The following is a 13,720-nucleotide window of genomic DNA, read 5'->3' as shown; positions in this document are numbered from 1 at the left end:
GGTCAGACATTGTAGGGCCCTTCCTTCACTGGACCAGCTGCTCTTCAAGGGCGCCGTTCCAGGAGGACTCTGTGGGCAGCTGAGCTTGGAGCAGAGATTTCTTGAACCCTCCTGTGAACTGCACGGTCCTTAGCATTTCTTTACTGAGTGATGGGCAGAGGGCAGTTCTAAGAGGAACTATACCTAGGGCTGGAGTAGAGCAGAGGGCCTGAGTCGTAGAAAAGGTCAGGCACAGAATGGAAGAGAGAGAGTACCAAGAGGGAAAAGAGGGGCTAGAACCTGCTGCCCCTGGCCCTTGGCTTCTGGCCTCACCAGGATTCCAGCCGTGGCTCTGGCACATGGTCTACGGAGGTTTTCCTTGATTCCTCTCTGTTCCCTATAGGCGGTCCTCACTGAGGAGGATCCAGGGGTAACTGGGAGTCTCCTGCTGGAGCGGAGGGTCTCATGCAACTTTCAGGCGGCCCCCTAGAGATGTCTTTGGATTAAACCTCATTGCCCTTGCTCTAGCTTGTCTCCCTTCTCCTTCACTTTCTCAGGCTCTCACTCTGCTAGCTGGACTCCCCTACCCAAATAATCCATGGCCAGAAAGCCCTGGGTCCAGACCCTGCTGTCAGAGATGGCAAGGGAGACCCAGGATACCACCAATAGGCCCCACTTCGGGCACCCACAGCCATGTGTGGTCCTGACACTGCCCAGCTCATATTTCCTGTCCCTGGGTGCTTGTCCCTCGGCCCAAGTTGCTCTCCTCGTGGCAACAACTTGTCTTGGTCCCCTGCTGGGTCCCAGGGCAGGGCCTGGCCTTGATGATGAGGTCAGTTCAAAATCCAAAGATGGTAAAAGAAATTGGTGAATAAATTTGACTGAATTCAAAACTATCTACCTGGAACAAAATGCCATAAGAAAAGTCAAAAGAGAATGTGAAGTGGACAAATATTTGAGACTAAGATCACACAGGAAGGGGTTTGCCTTTTCTCAAATACATAGAGTTCAAAAATGAGGAGACAGTGCCAAACAACCCACTAGGAAAAGAGGTATAGACCAACAGCAGACTTTGAGAGGAACAGAAAACACCTATGACTCCTAAGCATGTGAAAAAAAAGGTCCATATTACTGACAAGAAAAGTACAGATTAAAACTACACTAAGATGTACTTTTTAACATAAGGAAGCAAAAAATTCAAAAGGTTGAAAACACACTTTGTCAGCACCACTTGGGAATCCAGGCTCTCATAGGCATTGATGGTATGTATCTGTAAACTGCAATTCCTATACGAGGCAATCCAGTAAAAGACATGCATGTGCCTTTTGACATAGTGGCATCACTGAAACAAGGTGGAAGTTCATGAGTACATTGGCTACTTTAAGGAAAAGGGAGAAGAGAAGATTTTCCTTCTATGTTAATAAGGCTCCACTGGATGGAAAATAAAAATAAAAATAAAAAATAAAAATAAGGAAAACCTTTTTTTTTTTTTTTTGACAGGCAGAGTGGACAGTGAGAGAGAGAGAGACAGAGAGAAAGGTCTTCCTTTGCCGTTGGTTCACCCTCCAATGGACGCCGCGGCCGGTGCGCTGCGGCCGGCGCACCGCGCTGATCCAATGGCAGGAGCCAGGAGCCAGGTGCTTTTCCTGGTCTCCCATGGGGTGCAGGGCCCAAGCACCTGGGCCATCCTCCACTGCACTCCCTGGCCACAGCAGAGGGCTGGCCTGGAAGAGAGGCAACCGGGACAGAATCCGGTGCCCCGACCGGGACTAGAACCCGGTGTGCCGGCGCCGCTAGGTGGAGGATTAGCCTAGTGAGCCGCGGCGCCGGCCAAGGAAAACCTTTTTTGCTGTTAGTGAGAGAGAGAGAGAGACAGAGGGAAAGGTCTTCCTTCCATTGGTTCACTCCCCTAATGGCCACCACGGCCGGGTATCCGAAGCCAGGAGCCGGGTGCTTCCTCCCTGTCTCTCATGTGGGTGCAGGGACCCAAGCACTTGGGGCATCCTCCACAACCCTCCTGGGCCACAGCAGAGAGCTGGACTGGAAGAGGAGTAACCGGGACTATTCCTGGTGCCCCAACCAGGACTAGAACCCAGGGTGCTGGTGCTGCAGGTGGAGGATTAGCCAAGGGAGCCATGGCACTGGCTAGGAAAAGGTGTTTTTTTTTTTTTTTTTTTTTTTTTTTTTTTTTTTTTTTTTTTTTTAAAGAGTAGACAGTGAGAGAGAGAGACAGAAAGGTCTTCCTTTTTGCCATTGGTTCACCCTCCAACAGCTACCGCGGCCAGCGCACTGTGGCCGGCGCACCGCGCTGATCTGAAGCCAGGAGCCAGGTGCTGGACTGGAAGAGGAACAACCGGGACAGAATCCGGCGCCCCGACCGGGACTAGAACCCGGTGTGCTGGCGCCACAGGCGGAGGATTAACCTATTGAGCCACGGTGCCGGCCAACATTTCATACCAAAAGTACAAGGAACTTCAAAAGTTTGTGGAAAATGGAATTAGAAAATAAACTTATTTCAGTTTAAAAAAATTGAAATCCATGCATACAAGGAATCTTCAAAAAGTTCATGAAAAGTGTGTATTATAAAGAAACTTTGCATGGATTTCAAATCATTTTGTATCAAATTTTAAAAAAAGACATTTTCCATGAAGCTTTTGAAGTTCTTTTATAAGTGCTCCCAAGATAACTTTGTTGCTGTTGATGACTTTGACCACCTGACTGAGGTAGTGGTTGTTGGCCTTATCCACTGCAATTTTTTTTCTCTGTGCATTGTGTATGATCTTTGGATAATGTCAATTTATGTATCTCTCACTCAAGTGAGAAGTTATGCATCATCCTCTGGAGAAGTTGGTAGTTACATTAGTTATTTGGAACTTTACTAAATATTTTATTATGTAACTACTATGTATTATGCTATTTTTCATCCATTCACTCATTCATTTAACTGTAGAATCATTGGTATTGCTTGTCTATTTTTGGCAATACTAGCTTTCTCTCATATTTACAATTCATCAGAATAATTCTGAGGAACTGTTCTAACCACTCTGTGGAGTTAATGAATCAGCATTTCCCTGCTTATGACAGTGCATTTCTTTGTAAAACATATTGTGTTGGGTAAGGTAGATCCACAGGAAGTCGGTGGTGTGCAGGGTCAGCCCAACTTACAGCCAGTCAGCTATGTCATTCGGTGATTCCTGCGTGTGGAACTGGAGCGTGCTGAAGATTCTCTGGGCAGCCAGCCGCCATGAGAGGGCGCAGCTACGCCGACAGAGCCACTGTGTCCAGCTGGCCCCGCCTGCACCACGCTGGCCTGCCTTTCCCAGAGCATGCTTTGGCCACAGAACCATGGGACTCGCCAGCTCCACAGCCGAGCTGTGCTGGCCTCAATGCAAATCACAAATCACAGTGAAGGCAAGATGCAGTCTGGCTGAATATTTGAGTCTGCAGGTCCCCGGCCTCTTGGGTTCCCTACATTTACGTCTTACAAGACATCTTGAATCCTTTCTGTTTGGGGCAAGTCATTCTTGAATAAAGCTGACGGAAACATTTGCATGCTGGTATTTACCTGGACATAGTGTTCAAACTTGGACAGATAGCAGGAAGATGATTGTCACGGTGTATCCTGTCTGTGTTTCTTTGTGAGAACCTGTTCAGTGGCTGTACCATGTTGGATTCCAGCAAGCAGTGGAGTCCTTGCTGCTTAGCATCCTGGCCAGAAACTGACATCATTAGTTTTTTGGAAATTCATCCCTTTGAATAGCTTATAGTGGCTCTTGCGCATTGGTGCTGTTTTCTCTTCTCTAGTGGAAAATGATGTTGACTCTTTTTGGCCTTTTTAATGGCTGTTTGTATGTCTTCTTTGGGGAAGTAACTGATTTTTATCTGGTTTTCAATTTACCTGTCTTCTTTCTTATTTTTTTTTAAGATTTTATTTATTTATCTGGGAGGTAGAGTTACAGACAGTGAGAGGGAGAGAAGGGAGAGGCAGAGAGAGGTCTTTCATCCACTGGTTCATTCTCCAATTGGCTGGGATGGTTGGAGTTGAGTTGATCCAAAGCCAGGAGCCAGGAGCTTTTTCCTGGTCTCCTACATGGGTTCAGGGAACTTTGGGCCATCTTCCTCTGCTTTCCCAGGTCATAGCAGAGAGCTGGATTGGAACCTCTTCCAATCTGCTTGCAGGGATGCAGGCAGAATATTAACCTACTGCACCACAGCACCAACCCCTCAATTTACTGTCTTCTGACTGATGGTTTTATGTATCTTATGTATATTTTAGCTACAAGTCCTTTATAAAGTTATTTATTTTTTTTGAAAGGCAAGAATGACAGATACAGAGTCACAGAAAGAGAGAGCTCTTCTAGCCATTAGGTTCACTCCCCAAATGCCTGCAGCAGCTGCAGTTGGGCCCAGAGGAAGCTGGAAGAAAGAACTCAATCTGGGTCTCCATTTTCGTGTCTGTCAGGGACCCAGTACTTGAGCCTTCATCTGTTGCCTCCCAGGGTGCGCAGCAGCAGGAAGCTGGAATCAGGAGACTCAAACCTGAGTGCTCGGACATAGATGTGAGCCCAGAAGGCTACTCCTAGTTTTGAACTTTATGGATTTTAAGTTATGAATTTATGAGTCAATTTATAACTGAGGAAAAAATGTTATAAACTTGTACTGGATAGAAAATCTTCCTTTTATTTTGTATATCCATGAATTTCCCATAGGAAATCCTTCAAAATATCCAAAATCTTTTAGAAGGAATGGGGAAAAATACAAATTTTGTGTACTTGTGTGTGTACACATATTTATAGATATTTGTACAGAGATAGAAAGCTACTATTTTACTTATATGGGAATTATTAATATCAATAAAGAAGTGTAGACTATACTTAAGGGCTAATTTCTTAAACAACTGATATTTTCTTCCTATATTTGTTTTCTTTCTTTTTTTCATTTAAAAGCAAGATTTATTTAAGTCAGGGACCTCCTGGCAGAGTGGCCAGGAGGGGGCTCCAAGAGAGGCAAAACCCAAAGTGGCTGGTGGTAGTGGGGTTTTTAAACACAATTTTTGGGAAGAAACTGTCAGTCAGTACAATTGTTTTCATTCTTAATGAGGCATGTACATAATGTTAACTTTCTGAATTATATAAAAAACCGCACTGCAGTAAAATCTTAGCTATTTTAAGGTTAAAACTGAGAATCAAGCTTACTGAAGAATCACAACTAAGGGCAAGATGATGAAACAGGAACTCCTAGGCCCTCCTACCCCGAGGAGACATGGATTTAGCAATGGCAGGAACCATGTGCCTCTGTGAGAAATCTAAGAACTGGCTGAGAGGTTCCTGCTCTGCAGATGAGTGTGAATCCAATAACATTAAAGCCCAGAAGTAAAATTCAGGGCTTCATCTCCCTCCCCCGCTCTCTCAGCAGAGTTCCTCCTCCTTCTGAAACACTGTGTGATAGACAGGAAGTTCCTAACCCCCATCCCTTCCTTGGAGAGGAAAAGGATGTGAATGAACTGCAAGTTCTAACCTTTAGGGGGGCCTTCCAAGAGGCTAGTTTCTTTCTTGGCTAAATCCACTGACAGTAATGGTATGCCAGGTGGGGGGTCTATATAAAAAAGATGACCCAGAGTGGGAATTTAACCTAGTGGTCAAGATGCCCACATTCTGTTTTGGAGCTCCTGGTTCAGTTTCTGGTTCTGGCATCTAACTCCAGCTTCCTACTAATGCACACCCTGGAAGGCAGTTGTGATGGCTCAAGTAGTTGGGTTCTCGCCACCCATGTGGGAGACCTGGAATAAATTCCTGTCTCTGAGGTTCAGCTCTGGCATAGTTTGGACTGTTGTAGGCATTTGAGGAGTGAACTAACAGATGGGAGCTTTTTCTCTCCATCTCTCCTTCTCTTAAATGTAATTTATTATATTTTAGTACACCTGGTCAAGATTGCAATACCAAAGACACACAGTAGGTAGAGCTCCAGTTTTGCAGATTACTACAAAACCAGACAGGGCACAGTATCATACACACCAGGAGAATCCCTGCGTAGAAACCTGCAAACCCCTTCCATTCCATTACATCGTCCAGAAAGGATGCAGCCTCAGAAAGAACTGAGAGGCCAGCCTCTTCAGCTGGCCCAGCTGGAGAGAGTTCTTTTGTTTGAGATCAGACTGAAACATCTGGGAGGGTTGGCTAATTCTTCAAATGCCAAAATAGCCCCCCAAATTAAAAAATACACAGGAAAAAACCCCAATGTCGCTCCCCATCTTCGTGGAGGAACGACACAGGACCCTGCGCTGTTCTTTCGTCTGCTCGGCCCTCCCCGGGTTTGCTGCTGGTTCTTCCCGAGTTGCCTACTGTCCCTTCCACCTCCGTGGAAGGGCGGTTCCCCCTGCCACTTTCCCCACTTCCTCAGGGGAGCGGCACACCGCCGGCCGGCTCTCTCGGGGGCTGCACAGGTGTTCCTCTTAGATAGATGTTCCCTCTAGATGTTCCTGGTGCATGTTGTCTCTCTCCTCCTTTATAGTCCTCTTCCACCAATCCCAACTCGGCTGCCCACACGCCGAGTACGCTGCTCTCCTCCAATCAGGAGCAGGATCAGCTCCTGGAGGTCATCACTCAAGTTGGCAAGAGGCAGCTGCGTAGAAGCTGTTTTCTCCTCTCCCAGCGCCATATTGTGGGAGAGCAGATGCATAGAATAAGTCTCAATTCCAGTAACTTAGTCCAGTCCGGGTTGCTCCCCACACCCCAACACTTGAAGCAACACATTAAACCTCTGCCTAGAATACAGAACCTAAAGAAATAGAGATTGATGAAATACTAGACAAACAAACCAAATTACCATAATAAGAATAGCAAATGAATTAAAAGAAAGCATGGAAAACAAAGTGAGGAAAATGAAATATGAACAAACTGGAAGAAAGATATGCTAAAGAAGAGGAAAATATCAGAAGGTAGAAAACACTGGTGAGAGTAACTACACAAATTCTGAATGTTGTATCTTTGTAAACATGGTGCATAAGCCATTCATATTTTTAGAATAATGACTAAAAACCAAAACAATTGAAAAATAATAACTACATTAAAATTCTAAGAGACAGAAAATATAGAAAGAGGTAAATTGGAACATCAAAAATAGAAATATGAGTTGGGGGTTCTGGCACTGTGGCGTAGCGGATAAAGCTGCTGCCTACAGTGCCGGCATCCCATATGGGTGCCAGTTTGAGTCCTGGCTGCTCCACTTCTGATGCAGCTCTCTGCTATGGTCTGGGAATGCAGTCAAAGATGGCCCAAGTCCTAGGGCCTCTGCACCCATGTAGGAGACATGGAAGAAGCTCCTGGCTCCTGGCTTCGGATCAGTGCAGCTCCAGCCTTTGAGGCCATCTGGGGCGTGAACTAGCAGACAGAAGAATGACCTCTCTCTGTCTCTCTCTCTGTAACTCTGACTTTCAAATAAATAAAAATATATCTTTAAAAAATAGATGCAGAAAAAGCATTTGATAAAATTCAATGTCCCTTAATGTAAAAATCTGAACAAATTAGGTATCGAAAGAAAGTTCCTTGGGGCCAGAATTGTGATGCAGCTGTGATGTTGATATCCCATGTTGAAGTGCTGCCACTTTGAGGCCTGGCTGCTCTCCTTCCCATCCAGTTTCCTACTGATGCACCTGGGAAAGTAGTGGATGACGGCCCAAGTACTTGGTCCCCTACAGCTCACATGGGAGACCTAGATGGCGTTCCAGGCTCCTGGCCTTAGCCTGCCCTGGCCATTGCAACCATTTGGGGAGTGAACACACACAATAGAAGATTCTCTCTCTCTCTCTCTCTCTCTCTCTCTCTCTCTGTCACTTGCTCTGCCTTTTAAATAAAGAAATAAAGGAAACTCGATGTAACATAGGCCATATATAACAACCAAGAGTTGACATCATTCTAGATAGGAAAATCTGAAAGCTTTTCCCTCTCAGATCTGGAATAAGGTAAGGGAGCTCACTTTTATCATTTATACTCATTATAGTATGAAATTCCCAGCCAGGACAGTTGGGCAAGGAAAAGAAATAAATAGCATCCAAATTGGAAAGGGGGAAGTCAAATTGTCAGTGTTTATAGGTGACATGAAGTTATAGATAGAAAACCCCAAAGACTTCACCCAAAAGTTGTTAAACAAATTCAGTAAAGTAGCAGGATACAAAGTCAACATGCAAAAAAATCAGGAACACTGTTTTCTATCAATAGCGGCTTATTTGAGAAAGAAATCTCATTTCCAATCGCTGCCAAACATAAAGTAAAACACCACATAAGAGTAAACTTAAAGAGGTGAAAGATCTCTACAGTGAAAACTGTAAATCATTGATGAAAGAAATTGAAGAAGACATAAAGAAATGGAAAAACAAGTCAAGTTCATGGATTGGAAGAACCAACATTGTTAAAACGGCCACACTAGCCAAACTGATTTACAGATTCAATGTAACTGCTCTCAAAATACCAATAACATTTTTCACAGAAACAGAAAAAACACTACTAAAATATGTATAGGCTCTGCCTTTTAAGTAAATGAAAATAAATAAACATTAAAAAAATTGTTTGGAACCACTGAAGACCCCAAATAACCAAAGCAATGCTTAGCAAAAAGAACAAAGCAGGGGGAATTAACTACTGGACTTTAAAATACATTAAACCAACAGAAAAAAGAAAAAATGTATTAAAAAGCTATAGTAGTTAAAACAGTGTGGTACTGGCATAAAAATAAATCCACAGACCAACAGGACAGAAGAGACTTCAGAAGTAAACTCACATATCTACAGGCAACTTCTTTTTTGGCAAATTACTAAGGACAAGCATTGGGTAAAACACAGTCTTTTCAAGAAATGGTGCTCGGAAAATTGGAGATCCACATGCAGATGAATCAAACTAGGCCTGTATATCTTACCAAATATAGAAATTGACTCAAAAACTAAAGACCTAAATGCAAATCTTGAAACTTTAAAACCCTGGAAGAAAACATAGAGACATTGGGATGGCAGGATTATTTTTTGGTTCAGATCCCAAGAGCTCGGGAAACAAAAGTGAAAAATGTGATATCATAAAACTAAAGAGTTAATGCGATGCAAAGGGAACAAGCAACAGAGAGGTGACACAACTGACAGAATGGGAGAAAATAGTTCCAACTTATACATGTCTTAAGGGGTTTATAACTTGGTTATATAAAGAAATCAAATGACTTAAAAAAATCCAGTTTTTAAAAATAGGCAATAGATCTAAATAGAAATTTCTCAAAGGAAGGCATACAAATGATCAACAGAGCTTAGTACAAAACAATATAATATATAAGAATGAAATTGACCTTTTGAAAGTTGATTATTGTTTACCGCTCTTGTCTATATTCTTGAGGAACAGTGGTTTTCTACTTAATACTTGCTGAATTCTGTATTTAGTCGAGGGGTAAGCTTATGATTATAAAATAAAAAATAAAAGCATGTCATTGTAAAAATTAAAAATAGGAAGGAAGAGGGAGGGTGGAGGTATGGGTGGGAGAGAGGTTAGGAGTGAAGTATCATTATACTCTTAAATATGTATATATGAAATATGTGAAATTTGTTCACCTTATATAAATAAAAAATAAAAAAAAAGATCAACAGGTCTGTACAAAAATGCTGAACATCACTAATCATCAGGAAAACACAAATCAAAACTACATTGTGGGCCAGTGCCGCGGCTCAATAGGCTAATCCTCCGCCTGCGGCGCCGGCACCCCAGGTTCTAGTCCCAGTTGGGGTGCTGGATTCTGTCCCAGTTGCCCCTCTTCCAGTCCAGCTCTCTGCTGTGGCTAGGGAGTGCAGTGGAGGATGGCCCAAGTGCTTGGGCCCTGCTCCCGCATGGGAGACCAGGAGAAGCACCTGACTCCTGGATTCGGATCAGTGCCGTGCGCCGGCTGCAGCGTGCCATTGGAGGGTGAACCAACGGCAAAGGAAGACCTTTCTCTCTGTCTCTCTCTCTCATTGTCCACTCTGCCTGTCAAAAACAAAAACAAAAACAAAAACAAAAACAAAAAAAAACAAAAAACAAAAAAACTACGTTATGATAGCACTTCACTCCTGTAGGACTGGCTACTATCAAAAAGATAAAAGATGACAAGTATTGGTGAGGACGTGGAGAAAAGGGAACCTTGCACTTGTACAGCCACTGTGAAAAACAATATGGTGGTTCCTCTTAAAACTGAAAGTAAATTTACCATGTGCTCTAGGAGTCCCACTAATGGGTATATATACAAAGAAAATGAAATCAGTCTGCCAGAGAAATTTGCAATCCTGTATTTATTGCTGCACGATTCACAAAATAAATGGAAACAATCTAAATGTCCATCAACTGATTAATGGATAAAGCAAGTGTGGTGCATATATACAATGGAATACTACTCAGCAATAAAAGGGACAAAATTCTGTCACTTGTGGCCACATGGGTGGAACTGGGCTCATTATGTTAAGTGAAATAAGCCAAACACAGAAAGTCAAGTATCACATGATCTCACTTGTGTGGAGGCTAAAAATATGGTGATCTCATAGAAGTTAAGACTATATGGTGGTGCTTGCTTTGGCAGCACATATACTAAGACTACATGGTGGTTACCAGATGTGGGGACGGAAGCAGAGAAGGAGAGATGTGGAAGGGTTGACTAATAGGTGCTGAGTTATAGCTAGACAGGAGTAGGAATTCTTGAGTTCTACTGCATAGTAAGATGACTACAGATAATGTTAATGTACTGTAGATTTCTCTGGTAAGAAAAGAACTAGAAGACAGGATTCTGGATTTTTCACAATAAAGAAATATTAAATGTTTCAGGGAATAGAATTATATACATATACATTGATTGGACATGACACAACATAATATGTGTTTTGAAACATAAGAGGAGCCAGCGCTGTGGTGTAGCAGGTAAAGCTGCCACCTGCAGTGCTGGCATCACATAAGGGCACCAGTTTGAGTTCCGGCTGCTCTATTCCAATCTAGCTCTCTGCTATGGCCTGGGAAAGCAGTAGAAGATGGCCTAGACACTTGGGCCCCTGCATCTGCAGTGGAGACCTGGAAGAAGCTCCTGGTTCCTGGCTTTGGATCAGCACAGCTGCGGGCCCTTATGGCCACTTGGGGAGTGAACCAGCAGATGGAAGACCTTTCTCTCCTAAAAAAAACCAAACAAACAAACAAAAAAACCGTGCAATGGAGGATGGCCCAGGTCCTTGGGCCCTGCAACCTCATGGGAGACCAGGAGAAAGCATCTGGCTCCTGGCTTCAGATCAGCGCAGCACGCTGGCCGCAACACGCCAGCCGTAGCGGCCACTTGGGGGGTGAACCAACAGAAAAAGGAAGACCTTTCTCTCTGTCTCTCTCTCTCTCTTACTGTCTAACTCTGCCTGTCAAAAAAAAAAAAAAAACTGTAACAGAAATAAAAAATTTTAGAAAAAGAAAAATTTATTTCATTGCAAAAAAATTTTCATCTATGAAGTTTTTTCATAACACATTTCCATGAATTTAGTGAAAATTCTACATATGCATGGATTTCAAAGATTTTTTGCAACAAAATAATCTTTCAATTCCACCTTCCACATATTTTATGAAATAGTCTCATATAATAAGTCTTAGATTCATTTGCTATTAATATTTTGATTTATTTACATGTTTCAGAGTTAAAAAAAAACTCTTTTTATTTATTTATTTATTTATTTATTTGACAGGCAGAATTAGAGAGAGACAGAGAGAAAGGTCTTCCTTTTTCCTTGGTTCACCCCCCCAAGTGGCTGCTACGACCAGCGTGCTGCGCCGATTCGAATCCAGGAGCCAGGTGCTTCTCCTGGTCTCTCATGGGGTGCAGGGCCTAAGGACCTGGGCTATCCTCCACTACACTCCCGGGCCACAGCAGAGAGCTGGCCTGGAAGAGGGGCAACTGGGACAGAATCCGGCGCCCTGACCGGGACTAGAACCCGGTGTGCCGGCGCCGCAGGCAGAGGATTAGCCTATTGAGCTGCAGTGCCGGCCAAAAAAACCTTTCATTTGAAAGGCAGAGTTACACAGAGAGGGAAAGACAGAGAAAGAGAGAGATATTCTACTCACTGGTACCCTCCCCAAATGGCTGCAATGGGCAGCAGGGGCTGTGACAGGCTGAAGTCAGGAGCCTGGGACTCCATCCAGGTCTTCCACATGGGTGGCAGGGGCCCAAATACATGGGTCACCTTCCACTGCTTTCCTAGGTGTGTTAACAGAGAGCTGGATTAGAAGTGGAGCAGCTGGGACTTGAACTGTCACTCATAGAGGATGCTGGCATCGCAGTTACAGGCTCATCATGTTGTACCACAATGCTCGGCCCCAATGTTTCAGATATTTTTAATAAAAGTTATAAATTGACCCAATCATCCTTATATACCAATCCCATTGTTAGTTTAAGGAAATATCAAGTTTTTAAACCAATTTGGATATTTTTTAATAATAATAACATCCTATTCTTTGCTGAAATTTTTATTTGGGATTTAGCTGATTATAAACATAGGTACTAGATTGAACTTGCATGTAGGCAGGTTAAAAAACAGAAAATGGGGGCCAGTGCTATGGCATAGCGGGTAAAGCCACAGCCTGCCATGCCAGCATCCCATATGAGTGCCGGTTTGAGTCCTGGCTGTTCCACTTCTGATCCAGCTCTCTGCTATGGCCTGGGAAAGCAGTACAAGATGGCCCAAGTCTTTGGCCCCTGCACCTGCGTGGGAGACCTGGAAGAAGCTCCTGGCTCCTGGCTTTAGATCAGCACAGTTCCAGTCATTGCAGCCAATTGGGGAATAAACCAGAGGATGGAAGACCTCTCCCCTCCCTCCCTCCCTCTCTCCCTCCCTCCCTCTGCCTCTTCTCTCTCTGTGTAACTCTAACTTTCAAATAAATAAATAAATCTTAAAAAGAAAGGAAACAAATTGCAGTAGGCATTGTGGTGCAGCAGGTTGAGCCCCTGCTTGGGAAGCCCACATCCTGCATTGCAGTGCCTGGTTTGAGTCCCGTCTCTGCTTCTCCTTCCTGCTAATGTGCCTTGGAGGCAGCAGATGATGTATTGCATCCCTGCCACCCACGTGGTCAGCCACATGGAGTTCTGGCTCTCAGCTCCGGCCTGGCCCAGCCCTAGCTGTAAGGACATTTGGGGAGCATTTGGGGAGTGAATTGGCATATGGAAGAGCTCTATTGCTCTACCTTTCAAATAAATAAAAATGAATAAATAAGCATAAGAAGAAATATATGGTTTCTTTATATTTTTGCTAAACCCTTTACTTTCTCCTTATATCAGTGACAGAGGTTTTCTGTTTGTAATATAATCACATAAGAAAAATTTGTGATCAGAATGAAAGCAATGATTTCAATCAGCCATAGCCTGATGAGTTGGGGGGCACTGCAGTCAGACAGAAAAAGGTCTTGGGGAAGGTCAGTTTAGGGCAGGGCCCAGGAATGGTCTCCACCAGGGTTTTACCCTGATACCTGGTTCCCTGGCCCCCTGTGCATCTGGTAGGTGATCCTCACCCATCACTCCTGGTGTGTTCACTGCTCTGGCTAGTGTTACCCAATACCCAAGAAAAGAGACTGAACTTTCTCTTCTAAAATGCACACATCCCTTTGGAGATCACTGGGAGGTCATTTATAAGAGTTAACTTGCCTTTCACCCCAATTTGGGTTCAAAATTTAAAGCCTGAGCTGAGCATTGTGGCACAGTGGTTTACACTGCCACTGGGGACAAC

The sequence above is a fragment of the Oryctolagus cuniculus genome, chromosome 19 (assembly GCF_964237555.1).
Source record: "Oryctolagus cuniculus chromosome 19, mOryCun1.1, whole genome shotgun sequence".
Classification (NCBI taxonomy): domain Eukaryota; kingdom Metazoa; phylum Chordata; class Mammalia; order Lagomorpha; family Leporidae; genus Oryctolagus; species Oryctolagus cuniculus.
This window is presented reverse-complemented; position numbering follows the sequence as displayed.